General features: G+C 41.0%; 1 non-coding gene across 1 annotated transcript; it reads left to right on the forward strand.

Annotated features, from left to right (window-relative positions):
- Window positions 1–6,938: 6,938 nt before the first annotated feature.
- On the forward strand, window positions 6,939–7,044 carry LOC119984909. The gene has a single exon (XR_005465007.1). It is a non-coding gene; the product is annotated as a small nucleolar RNA R71 (small nucleolar RNA).
- The last annotated feature ends 6,750 nt before the right edge of the window (window positions 7,045–13,794 follow it).

Below are 13,794 nucleotides of genomic sequence, written 5' to 3' on the forward strand. Positions count from 1 at the left end.
TAGAAGAGAGATGAGTAAAGGAGAAAAGGTGTAAGAGTGGCAGTAGAGATAAAAGGGAGAAAGAGGTCATATACAGGGGGCAGAAATTAAGAGACCAAAAAAAAAAGAAGAAAAAGAGAGGTTTTTCGTGTGAGAGAAAAAGGGAGAACAAGCAGAAAAAGAGGAAACAAAAAAGAGAAGAGGAGAGAGTAGCCGCAAGAGAGAAAGGAGAGCAAAAACCAAGAGAGAGAAGGGAAACCGGAGTGCAAGAGAGAAGTAGGAGAAACGGGTAGGAAGGCAGAGTAGCTGGAGGCCAAGAGAAACAGTAAGGAGAAGAAAAGGATTCTGTCTCTTCTAGCTTGGGGTCGAAAAGGTGATGATTCACACACACTTTCATCTTTAGTTCTGATTTTCGTTTTTGTGTGTGCTTCAATCTCCGCAAATTTTTGGATATCAATTTGCTAAACCCATGTGTTGCTCCATGCCTCCATGCTTAAGCCAGATTCGTTTCTTTGACCCATACCAGTGTTAATCGTGTCATACCGGACCCTGTTTCAATACCCTTGGTTCGATTTCATGATTGTGGTTTTGCAAAGCTTTCGGATACCTTTCTCCTGGTTCTATTCCAATGTGTATGATCTATAATATGTTTTGGATTTGAAGGATGCTTGTTTGTTCTTTGTTGTTGATGTCCGGTTTAAACATATTGTTCACTGTGGTAATATTTGTTTAAATACTTGATTTAGTTTGTCCAATATACGAAGGTTGATGCCTGTATGTGGGTTATGGGTGCATGTAGGAATTGAATAAAAATCTGGTCTGTGCAAACATTTGCTTGTTCATATGCTCAATATGTATATCTATATGCAACTGGTGTATATGTGTTTGTATATGGGTATGGGTCTATCATGTACATGTTTATATGGTGTGTATGTATATATATATATGGGTTCGTCTGTGTCCATGTTTATATATGTATATATATGGTGTGTATATATTATAGGCCGTGTGTGTGCGTGTATATATATATATATATATATGTGTGTGTGTATGGTGTCTGTGTGTATATATATGTCGTACGTGTATATATGCATCTGTCAGTGTATGTACATGTGTAGATACCGTGGGTTATGTGTGTACATTTTATGTGTTTATATATGTGTATATGTATGTATATGTGGTTTGTAGATGTATATGTGTATATTATCATATATGTTATATACGTGTACATGAATCTTTAAATATGGATTTGGTTTGATATTATATTTGAATACCCATTTGACCATTCTTATGTTCGATTTGTTGGGTTTGGACCGGGATTGGGACTACTTGGGCCGAAGGGCATACTTAGAGGATTTGGGTCGGATTTGAGCAATGGGTCTCAAGGGCAATGTCGGATTTTTGTACATTTGTATAAGTTTTTTAATGTCATTATTTATGTATAATTGTAAAGTGTAAACTTTGTAGTAGTGTAGCAAAAATAGTAAAAATGCATACATGAATATTGTAGGGTGCTAGAAGCATATAGAAATTAAGAATTGATTTTGTGAATGATGATTACATTAGAATGCATGTTTAGGACTTTGAATTCTCACATTATGTCATGCCTTAAACGTATGCTAGGATTGTTTGAATGCCATGAATAAATGCAACGCGATAGTCATTAGATTAATCCAAGCCGTCTCACTTTAATAACACTTCAAGATTAAATTACGGAACCCTTATGTTTTGTTTAAATACCAATGAGCCTTCAAGATATTGGGGTTTCATTGGCATTCATCCAAAACATTTGGATTTCGTGGACCCGAAAAGCAAATATGTTTTTAGGGATTAGGAGAATTTATTTAAGGACTCAAAGGTGGGTTTAAAGATATTTGACTCATTCAATGAGCCTTAAATAGATTCTTTCTTTTCTCATGAAGAACATAATTGTGAGTAAGGCTTGAATTGAACCTTATTCTTTGATTGTGGGCCCTTTTGGTACATCAACCAAGTCTTCAAGTGTTCCTTATTTCCAAATATCCAAACCCACCCCAAGTGGTATTTCATCCAATCTTTGGTCAAGTCGGGAATGGCTCCAATAATCCCGTGCACACCCTTTTTTTTCAAATATCCGAACCCACTCTAAGTGGTGTTTTATCCAATCTTTGGCCAAGCCGAGAATGGCCCCAATGATCCCGTGCACATCCTTTTTTTCAAATATCCAAACCCACTCCAAGTGGTGTTTTATCAAATCTTTGGCCAAGCCGGGAATGACCCCAATGATCCCGTGCATACATTTCTTTCCAAATTACCAAACCCACTCCAGGTGGTATTTTATCCAATCCTTGGCCAAGCCGGGAATGGCCGCAGTGATCCCGTGCACCTTGTTCTCCAAACCACTCTAAGTGATGTTTTATCCAATCTATCCAATCTTTGGCGAAGCCGGGAATGGCCGTAGTGATCTTGTGCACCTTATTCTCCAAACCACTCTACGTGGATTTTTCATCACATTCCAATAAGACCCATCAAAATGGGATTTTCAAAAACAAATTAGAGCCAAATAGGAAAACATTCAAAGGTAACTGATTTCGGGAGTTGTGGGGTGCCTAACACATTCCCCATGCCCAATAGACCCCCTTGTCTATTTTTCTCGTAGACCAAAACAGATGTCCAATTGCATCCTAAAACTCAATTGGTGGCGATTTCATTGTTTTTCATGCCGGTTGCTTCAGATGGTGATCAAACATCCAAAAATATTAAGCATATCCATAGACAATCAATAAGAGAGAGAAATCAAGAAATATGAAAACCAAGTTTATTGAATCTTCAAGGCTTGGTTACATTAAGACCCTAGAAAATAAATCTAGCCACTCATAGAGTCAAGATACATCATCAAGCAATGCAAATCAACCATAAAAACTAAGATAAAAGAGGAGAGAGAAAACCCCCTTGTGAACCCTTTTCTTCTCCAAGCTCCAATGGTGGCCTCCAAGGTAGAGAATGAAAACCAGCTCCAATAACACCCACAAAACCCTATTTTATGCCCTTTTATACTTCCCCAAACTCTCATGTCGTTTTCAAAACTAGTTGGGGTCGTTTTGGCTCAAAAACACCTGAATTCGAAATTTTTTCACGAAACTACACGTGCTGTGAATAGTAACTCCGATCGATCGGTCACTGTTCCGATCGATCAGAAACGCAATCTGTCTCCATGATTTTTTGGGTGTTTTGACAGTTCCGATCGATCGAGAATGGCTCCGATCGATCGGGAATGGCTCCGATCGATCGGGAATGGCTCCGATCGATCAGGAATGGCTTCTGGAGTAAAAATCTTTATTATGCACTATTTTCCTCTATTTCTTGCATTGGCACCTACAATATGCAAATATAGCTTTCTTAGGCAATATCAACTCTTAATCAACACAAAATGGGATGGACTTATGTGTAAAGGATGCACAAATGTATGTATATATTTGGCACATCAAACACCCCCACACTTAACCTTTGCTCGTCCTCGAGCAAATTGAGAATGAATAAAGGGGGGAAAGAGTATTTTCCTTTAAGCTCAAATGAAAAATAAAACAACTATGACCAATTCTAAATAAGAAACTAATCAATGCCACTTTCGTAGGGCTCACAATGCCACTTAGCATGTTCCATAAGCTTTTAAACCCCTAGGTGTCCCTAGTAGAAGGAGTTGTGTCTCCTGAGAGTTTACCATAATGATATGCACAAACATTAAACAACTTCAATGTCAAAGTTCATGTCATCAACGATAGTATAAAATGGATTCTCAATTGCAACCTTATCCACACTAACAAACCAAGCATTAGGGCATTCAAATCAATAAAAGCATTTCTTCAAGAATCTTATCTCATCCACTTTACTTATAAATTCAAGAAATGATGCATATGATGGATTTCACTTGATATTTGACTTCAAAGTGACATAAACAACAGCCATGTAGTCTTCCAATAACAATAAGAATCAAAGAGAAAAATACAATGAGCATTTATTCAAACTTCATTCTTATTCACATTTTTTTTCTTTTTTTTTCTCAAAGGTGACTTGTGCAATGTTCAACCTCCTTAAGCTTTCTAAATGACCCATGTAACGAGTTTTCGACCATTGACTCCCAATCCAGTTGGCTTAGGGCACTAGGTGTTAAGATACCCCAACGGATCTAATTACTCGAGTCAAAAAGGCTACAAGGTTAAACTAGTCAAAAAGGTACTCTAACATTCGTTTCCTACCTTTTTACACGTGACTCATTGCTTGCTAGGCAAAAGGCTCAGTTACTCAACAGAAAACTTATGAAAGAAACCATTTATTCATAAACACAATTTTTTTCTATATATATTTTTTTCATTGCTCAAGTAGTGCTACTTAGAATCAAATTGATCTCAAACAACCACAAATGCCAAAGTCAAGTCATATTTCATACCCCACAATCAAGTGTTCCATATTCACAAAAGCACAATGGACAAAACAATTTTCAGAACAACTCAACTGGAAAGAATGTCCATAGCAAGATCCATCAATGCTTCAAAAATCACAAAATTCATCCAAATACACTCAAGAACGACATGGCATAAGACATTTGAAGTCAAAAATTTTATTTTTTTACAAAAACTAGAAACCTAAATTCCCACCCCCACATTTAAAATATGCAATGTCCTCAATGCATGGAATAGGTGAAAATAAAATTAAAAAGATAGGGATAGAACAATTCGACCTGGGTTGCCTCCCGCAAGCACTTGGTTTAGAGTCTTCAGCCCGACTCCCCTTTGTGAATTCAATCGGGATCCTTGAGGGTTGTGGTGTAGACTCCCCTTGATGGCTTCTTAGGATTAACATTGGATTGCTTAGGTTCCATGCAGGGAGCACAAGCCTTCATCACCACCTTTTCCTTGGGATAGACATTTTTCTTCATTTTCTTGGTCTTCCTCTTCCTCTTCTTCTTGCTCTTCTTTTTCTTCTCCTTTGGATTTTCAACTTGAGACTTTTGAACTTCAATTTTAACTTGGGAGGCTGCTTTGGGAACTTCATATTCAACTTTTGAATCTTGGCATAGGAAAACTTCCACAGGAATATATGGAGCTTCCCCTTTAAGAGTGTCGGGGATGACCATGTCAATATGCTCCACTTGGAGGCATTGTTGAGAAACCTCCTCTTGTCTTCTATTGTCAAATACTTTAAAAGTGATTTGTTCACCTTCCGCACCTCTCAAAGTAAGCTTCCCTTTTTCAACATCTATCAAAGCTCTCTCGGTGCTCAAGAATGACCTTCCTAAGATTATGGGAGTAGTACGGTTGGCCTCCATATCCAAGATAAGAAAATCCACCGGGAACATGAGCTCACCCACCTTCACTAACACATCCTCCACTATGCCAATAGGGTATTTTATCGATCTATCCGCCATTTGCAAGTACACCGTGGTTGGACTAATCTCTTTTACTCCAATTTGTTTCGCAACCGACAATGGCATCAAATTGATACTAGCTCCAAGATCACACAAGGATCTCTCAATCAAGGTGTTACCTATTGTGCACGGGATTGTGAAACTTCCCGGATCTTCTTGTTTAATTGGGAGCTTCCTTTGCACAATGGCACTACACTCTTCAGTTAGTGGTATCTTTTCATGCTCCTTCAATCTCTTCTTTTTGGATAAGATCTCCTTCATGAATTTGGCATAGCAAGGAATTTGCTCTAAGGCCTCGACAAAGGGGATGTTCACTTGAAGCTTTTTGAATACCTCCAAGAACTTAGAGAATTGATCATCCTTTTTCTTGTTGCTCTTTAACCTTTGAGGAAATGGAATTGGAGGCACATAAGCCTTGACTGGAGGTGCAGGAAGAGAACTATCGGGCCAATCCAACTCCACAGCATACTGGGGCTGCACATCTTTCTCATTTCTACATTTTCCCCCCTTTTCTCCATCTGGCCGATCTATCAGGATAGGGTCCGATTTATCAGACATTGTCTTTGGACATTTTTCAGCTTCTTTCTCCCCTATTTTCCTGCACTTCTCCTCCTCCTACAAAATTTTTGCCTTTTCGGCATCTAGATCAGAAGCATTTTTAACCACTTTACCAGTCCTGAGAGTGATTGCCATGCATTGCTCATTCTCTTTCCCTTTCGGATTCACCTCCGATTGAGTGATTGCCATGCATTGCTCATTCTCTTTCCCCTTTCGGATTCACCTCCGATTGGCTTGGCAATGCACCTCTTTCTCTATATGACAAAGTGTTAGCTACTTGCCCCATTTGTACCTCAAGATTCCGGATGGAAGTTCCATAGTTTTGCATCAAAGTTGCTTGAGCTTGTAGAGTGACATCGGTTTTGCTCATGCATTGCTCCATCTTTGTCATAAATTGGGAGGTATAAGTTGTAAGTGTATCTAGGCCTCCGGCTAGCTTTGAAAACATCTCATCAATATCCCTCTTCTTCTCTTGGGGATGCGCTAGATGTTGAGGATTTTGCACATTTTAAGTATTGCTCCAAGAGAAATTGGGGTGATTCCTAAATCCCAAATAGTAGAAGTTGAAATAAGGATCATTGCGGGGTTGATTGAAGTTGCCTCCACCAATGGCATTCACTTGCTCACTAGAGTTAGAAGAAGGAGCAATAAGACACTCCCCCATAGGATGGCGTCCATAACAATAATCACAAGACATATGAGAAGGTGTGCTTTGCATAGCATGCACTCTTTGAGCTTGATTTAGCGTCAATGCATCAATCTTCTTTCCCATAATAGCCAAGGTAAACATAACTTCATCATCTCTATAACTTCCCCCTTGTTTTGGATTCCCCCTCACCGAGGACCAAGAGTTAGTGGTCTTGGCCACTTTGTCAAGTAATTCCCGAGCCTCATCTTGATTCTTATTCATGAATGAACCTCCCGCAGCAGCATCAATAGTCTCCTTAGTATGCATGCTCAACCCATTATAGAAAACTTGGTACACACCTATTCCGGAAGACCATGATTTGGGCAACTTCGAATAATTCCTTTAAAGCGCTCCCAAGCCTCATAAAATGATTCAAGATCCTTTTGCGCAAAAGACATGATATCCGTCCCAATTTGCACCGCCTTGGCCGGAGGAAAGAATTTTGCCAAGAATTGCTCCGCCATCTCATCCCAAGTGGTGATAGAATTGGGAGGCAAGGACATCAACCATCCCTTAGCCTTGTCCCTCAAAGAAAATGGGAATAACCTCAATAAGATAACATCCTTAGAAGCTTCGTTAATCCCAAAATGAACATAAAGAAGAGAAGCAAAACGTGGTTCTAATGGCTTTTGAACACATCAAGTTGCCTTTTGATTTGATTGACCACTCACTAATCCTAATCTTACAATTGTTTATTAACCTTTCATTTGTAGTGCACACATGCAAGAAAGAGCAAAGATGGACATTGGGTTTTTCATTAGGAAGACCATAGAAATTCACCGAGTTAGAGATAATGTTGATGATATCCGGCTTGATCTCAAAATTAATAGCATTGATAGGAGGATAGCGGATGCTTGAAGGATTTGTGTCCCAAGTAGCCCTAGCAAAATCCTCAAGAGAGCGAGGATCAAATTGCCTATGAGGGCCTTCAACCTCATCACCACCATTTCTTCCATTAGCACCTCCACCATTGTCATTGCCTTCATTAACATTTAAACCACCACCTAGCTCACCAACATTCCCCCTTTCTTGATTGTCTCCGACGCCTTCCATTTGATTATTAATAAGCTCCCGTTTAAGATTTAGAAGGGTCCTTTCAATCTCCAAATCAATAACGATTAATTCTGGATTAAGAGAACGTATTCCCAAGCTCATACAAGAGAGAATTCTGCAGAAAAATAAAAACCAATTAACAAGGATGAGTGGTTGGTTTTGATTTTAACTAAACTAATTAAAAAGAACAAAGACAAATCAAACACAAGTATGTAATCGAAGATGGAAAACACTAGGGTGCTTAACTTCACCTTACCTATCCAATTCAATTCCCTTGGTCCCTTAATCCCTAATTCATCTCTCAATAATGACAATCGATTTCCTATAACCTATTCAATGTTCTATTCCTAGATACATCAAACGTATTTTCAATATAAATCCCTGTTATTCCTAACAATTGGATTAATATATCAAAAATCCATTAAGAACTATGGAAATTATTTAGCGATTGCATTAGTCACAAACCTATATTCCTATGGTTCATGCGCCCTACATCATCTATGGCTTGAGGCAAACCCTAGATATATCCTTTCGGTCTCAATCTAGGCAACAAAGCATTTAGATGGTGATCAAGCATCCAAAAACATTAAGCACACCCATAGACAATTAATAAGAGAGAAAAGTCAAGAAATAAGGAAACTAAGTTTATTGAATCTTCACGGTTTGGTTACATTAAGACCTAGAAAAGAAATCTAGCCACTCATAGAGTCAAGATACATCATCAAGCAACGGAAATCAACCATAAAAACTAAGATAAAAGAGGAGAGAGAAAACCCCCTTGTGAACCCTCTTCTTCTCCAAGCTCCAATGTTGGCCTCCAAGGTAGAGAATGAAACCCAGCTCTAATAACACCCCCAAAACCCTATTTTATGCCCTTTTATACTTCCCCAAACTCTCATGTCGTTTTTAAAACAAGTTGGGGTCGTTTTGGCTCAAAAACACGTGAATTCAGAACTTTTCACGAAACTACACGTGCTGTAAATAGTAACTTCGATCGATCGGGCACTGTTCCGATCTATTAGAAACGCAATCTGTCTCCATGATTTTTTGGGTGTTTTGACAGGTCCGATCGATCGGGAATGGCTCCAATAGATCGGAAATTGCTTCTGGAGTAAAAAATTTTATTTTGCACTATTTTTCTCCATTTCTTGCCTTGACACCTACAATATGCAAATATAGCTTTCTTAGGCAATATCAACTCTTAATAAACTCAAAATGGGATGAACTTATGTGTAAAGGATGCACAAATGTATGTATATATTTGGCACATCACTCTCCATCTCCACCATTACCACGTTTGCCTCCATCTCCACCACTGCCATTGTCCGCCTCCATCTCCACCACCGCCACCGTCGCTCTCCACCACCTCGCTCCTCCATCACCATCACACCTCCACAATCATCTTCTTCATTTTCTTATTATTTTTATTAGTGTTCGTCTTCATCTTATTAGATCTAAGATCGAATATGAGATATGAGATAGTATGTGATGCAGAGCGTACAGCAGTCCTGTTCTTAGAGAAATATGATCGTTTGAATGTGTAATTTGTAATCTTTGTAGCAATTGTCTATTGAACTCTTGTTTTGGTGCCAAGCCTTTTGTCATGGGCTATCTTTCTTTTTCTTGTTTGGTTCTTTCGGGCCTGTTTTGTTGTTTGGGTTTGCCTTTCTGTTTGGGCCCAAGTTCTTAGGGTTTTCTGTGCTGGAAGTTTGTAAGGAAGGCAGTTTTTGGAGAAAGTAATAGAAGGAAGACTTCCTTTGCGCCGCTAACCTGTATCTTGTGTGGATCAACAAGGCTTAGTCCTGTAATTTCTTCGCTAATCCGTGGTATTTTGCAGGAATCAACAAGGATTAGGGTTGGATTTACATCAGTTGGTATCGGAGCAGGTTAGATTGACTGTAAGATGCCTCCCAGAAAATGAAATAATAATGGAGAATCCGACGAACGTGAAGCTAGCAATCGGGGTGACGTAACACGGTTGAATGAACAAGTGGCGGCCTTGACTCAACAAGTGGTTGGGATCACCACTGTATTACAGGAGATGAGGTTGCAACACCAACCTCCTGGCTTAGAGGAGACATTGACTGATGAGTTTGAAGAGGACCTTAACAACCCGTTTGCAACAACAAATGGTGAGAGGCAACAAAGGGGACCTCAACCCGCAGTGACTAATAACCGATGGGAATCCAGCCTTCGTGTTGATATCCCAGAATTTACGGGGGGGTTGTGTGCAGAAGAGTTCATAGATTGGGTATATGCCGTAGATGAAATACTTGAATTCAAAGAAGTGCCTCCACGAAAACGGGTACCGCTAATTGCTACCAGGTTACGAGGCCGCGCAGCTGCGTGGTGGCAGCAGCATAAGCTACTGAGGGTCAGGCAAGGAAAGAGAAAGGTCGACACTTGGGAGAAAATGAAGAAGTGTATGAGAGCTACATTCCTCCCTCACAACTATGTTCGCACTTTGTTTCAACAGCTCCAGAATTTACGAATGGGGTCACGCAGTGTCGATTAGTACACGAACGAGTTTTATCAATTGGTAGTGCGCAATGATTTGTCAGAAACTGAGGAACAACTTGTGTCACGTTATATCGGGGGATTACGTATACAGTATCAAGATGTGTTGAACATGTTTGATTTGTTTACAGTAGTTGAGGCTTACCAACGCGCCAAACAGTTAGAGAGTAGGCTGAACCGGAAAGGGTCGGAGTCTTTTTGGGGAGGAAGTGGTACAGGACGCGGAACCGCGAGTGTTCCCAGTCACAAATCAGAAACCACTTTTCCAGTAAAAACTACACCGCTTAACCCTTTTACCCGTGCACCATCTGTGGGTATGAAGTGCTACAAATGTGGCGAATTGGGGCATAGAGCTGCGGAATGCCGAAAAGGAGATAGAGGTGGAAAGGCCCTATTAACAGAAGCTGATGAAGACCATCCGACTGATTTGGGGAAAGGTGATGATGTTGATACAGAAGAAGATGGGGAACTGAAAGAAGAGTTGGTGCAAGGTGACCAAGGATCATCTTTAGTAGTTCAAAGATCGTGTCATACCCCTAGAGTGATGGATGGGGAGGATTGGTTACGAAGTGCAGTCTTTCAATCCACTTGCACGATTGGTGGCAAGGTCTGTCGTTTTATTATTGATTCGGGAAGCTGTGAAAATGTGGTTGCGGAGGAGGTTATCAAGAAGCTCAAGTTGAACACAGAGGACCACCCCAAACCTTATAGGTTGTCCTGGATTCGCAAGGGGGTTGAAGTTCGAGTGTCCAAAAGATGTTTGATTCCTTTTTCAGTTGGTTTAAGATATCGAGATCAAGTGTGGTGTGACGTAGTGGAGATGGATGCGTGTCATCTACTATTGGGAAGGCCGTGGCAATTTGATCGGCACACTATCCATGATGGACGACAAAATACCTACACTTTTGTGTTCGATTCCACTAGAATTGTTCTACTTCCCAGTCCTGAGCATGCACCAAAGGTGGCGATCCTAGCAGATTATCCCAATTTGCTTTCTCTTAGTCGTTTTGAGGAGGAATTGCGTAGTTTAGGTGTGGCCTATATGCTGGTTGCTAAAGAAGTTAGTGTAGGCACCAGTATTCCCGTGGAAGTTCAAACATTGTTAACCGAGTTTGCTGATGTTTTCCCCAAACACATACCTTCGGGACTGCCACCGTTACGAGACATTCAACATCGTATTGACTTGGTGCCGGGAAACAATCTCCCTAATCGGCCCCACTATCGAATGAGTCCACTAGAACATGAAGAGCTTCGTCGACAAGTAGAGGAGCTAGTGGAGAAGGGGCATGTACGGGAAAGTCTTAGTCCTTGTGCAGTACCAACACTCCTAACGCCAAAGAAAGATGGGTCGTGGCGTATGTGTATCGATAGTCGGGCAATTAATAAGATTACCACTCGATACCGGTTTCCCATTCCTAGGTTGGATGATTTGTTGGACCAACTCACGGGAGCTAAAATTTTTAGTAAGCTGGATTTGAAAAGTCGTTATCACCAAATCCACATTCGGCCTGGCGATGAGTGGAAGACGGCCTTCAAAACACGTGAGGGGCTTTATGAGTGGCTTGTCATGCCATTAGGCTTGTCAAATGCTCCAAGCACGTTTATGCGGTTCATGAATCAGATTTTGTGGCCTTTTATTGGCCACTTTGTAGTCGTCTACTTTGAGGACATCTTGATTTATAGTGCTGACCCCAAGTCCCACCTACAACACCCGCGGGATGTGCTACTGGTCTTGCGTCGAGAGAAATTATTTGGTGGTATTAGCAAGTGTTTCTTTATGTAGGAGAGGGTCTTATTTCTGGGTTATATTGTTTCAGCCCAGGGTATTGCCGTGGATGATGCAAAAATAATAGCAATTCGTGATTGGCCTGAGCCTACCACCTTGTTTGATGTCCGTAGCTTTCATGGTTTAGCTTCCTTTTATCGGAGGTTCATTGCCAATTTTAGTACTATTATGGCTCCCATTACAGACTGTATGAAAGGTAAGAGGTTTATGTGGAATGGGGCTGCTGCAGCTGCATTTACCAAAATTAAGAGTCTCCTCACTAGTGCTCCCTTGTTAGCCTTACCTGACTTTACACAACCATTCGAATTACATTGTGATGCCTCAAAGGTAGGCATCGGCGCTGTTCTCAGCCAGCAAGGTCGACCCGTGGCTTTCTTCAGTGAAAAACTTTCTGGAGCCAAGCTGAACTATAATGTGTACGATGTTGACTTCTATGCCATTGTCCAAGCTCTACGACATTGGTATTGTTATCTCATTCATGATGAATTTGTACTCTACTCAGATAATGAGGCTCTCAAGCACATTAACAGTCAGAGTAAACTGTCCTCTCGGCATGCTTCCTGGGCTAGTTTCCTCCAGCGCTTTACATTTACTGTTAAACATACAGCAGGCACGCTGAACAGGGTAGCTGATGCGCTGAGTCGCCGCGCTTCTCTGTTGACTACGATGAGTACCCACGTTGTGGGTTTGGATCAGATACAAGAGCTCTACTCCTCTGACCCGTTTTTCAGTTCCGTTTTGGAGGTCATTGCTGCCCGTGAACCTTCCGAATTTCATTTACAGGAGAACTTTCTATTTCGTGGAAATCAACTTTGCATCCCTGATTGTAGTTTACGGCTCTAGATTATTAAAGAGGCTCATAATAGAGGCCATATGGGACAGGATAAATCAGTCGCTGCAGTTGCTGCTTCCTACTTCTGGCCCTCCATGCGTCGTGATATTTCTCGATTTGTTGATGGTTGCCACATTTGCCAAGTATCTAAGGGTTCAGCCTCTAATGCTGGTCTCTATATGCCTCTCCCCGTGCCCTCCCAGCCTTGGACTGATGTGAGTATGGATTTTGTCCTCGGGCTTCCCCGGACTCAACGCGGACATGATGCTATTTATGTTGTTGTGGATCGATTCTCAAAAATGGTCCACTTCATGCCTTGTAAGAAAACCACGGATGCGAGCCGTGTTGCTGAACTTTATTTTCGAGATGTTTATCGCCTTCACGGATTGCCTTTGTCTATTGTGTCTGACCGTGACACTAGATTTCTATCCCACTTTTGGAGAAGCTTGTGGAAGCTCACTAAGACTGAACTCAAGTTTAGTGGTGCCTAACACCCACAGACCGATGGGCAGACTGAAGTGATTAACAGATCTTTGGGTAATGTTTTAAGAAGCCTCGTGGGAGATCATATCAAGTCTTGGGATAATTGTTTACATCAGGCAGAATTTGCTATTAACCAGTCCGTTAATCGCAGCACGGGTTTTAGCCCCTTTTCCATTGTCTATGGCTACGCACCTCGCACTCCCATGGATCTCCTTCCTACTCCAAATTTAACGCGTATGCACGACAAAGCAGGGGAATTCATTAACCATCTTCAGCGAATTCATCACTCCACTCAACAGAAACTACTGGAGTCCAATGCTAAATATAAGCTGGCAGCAAATAAGAAACGTCGTTCTCTTGAATTCGAGGTTGGTGACTATGTCTGGGCAGTCCTCACGAAAGATAGATTCTCTGCTGGTGAGTATAACAAACTCTCCTCCCGGAAAATTGGACCCTTGGAAGTGGTGGCAAAAATCAATCCCAACGCCTACCGT

Source organism: Tripterygium wilfordii, chromosome 18 (assembly GCF_013401445.1).
Source record: "Tripterygium wilfordii isolate XIE 37 chromosome 18, ASM1340144v1, whole genome shotgun sequence".
Taxonomy (NCBI): Eukaryota; Viridiplantae; Streptophyta; class Magnoliopsida; order Celastrales; family Celastraceae; genus Tripterygium; species Tripterygium wilfordii.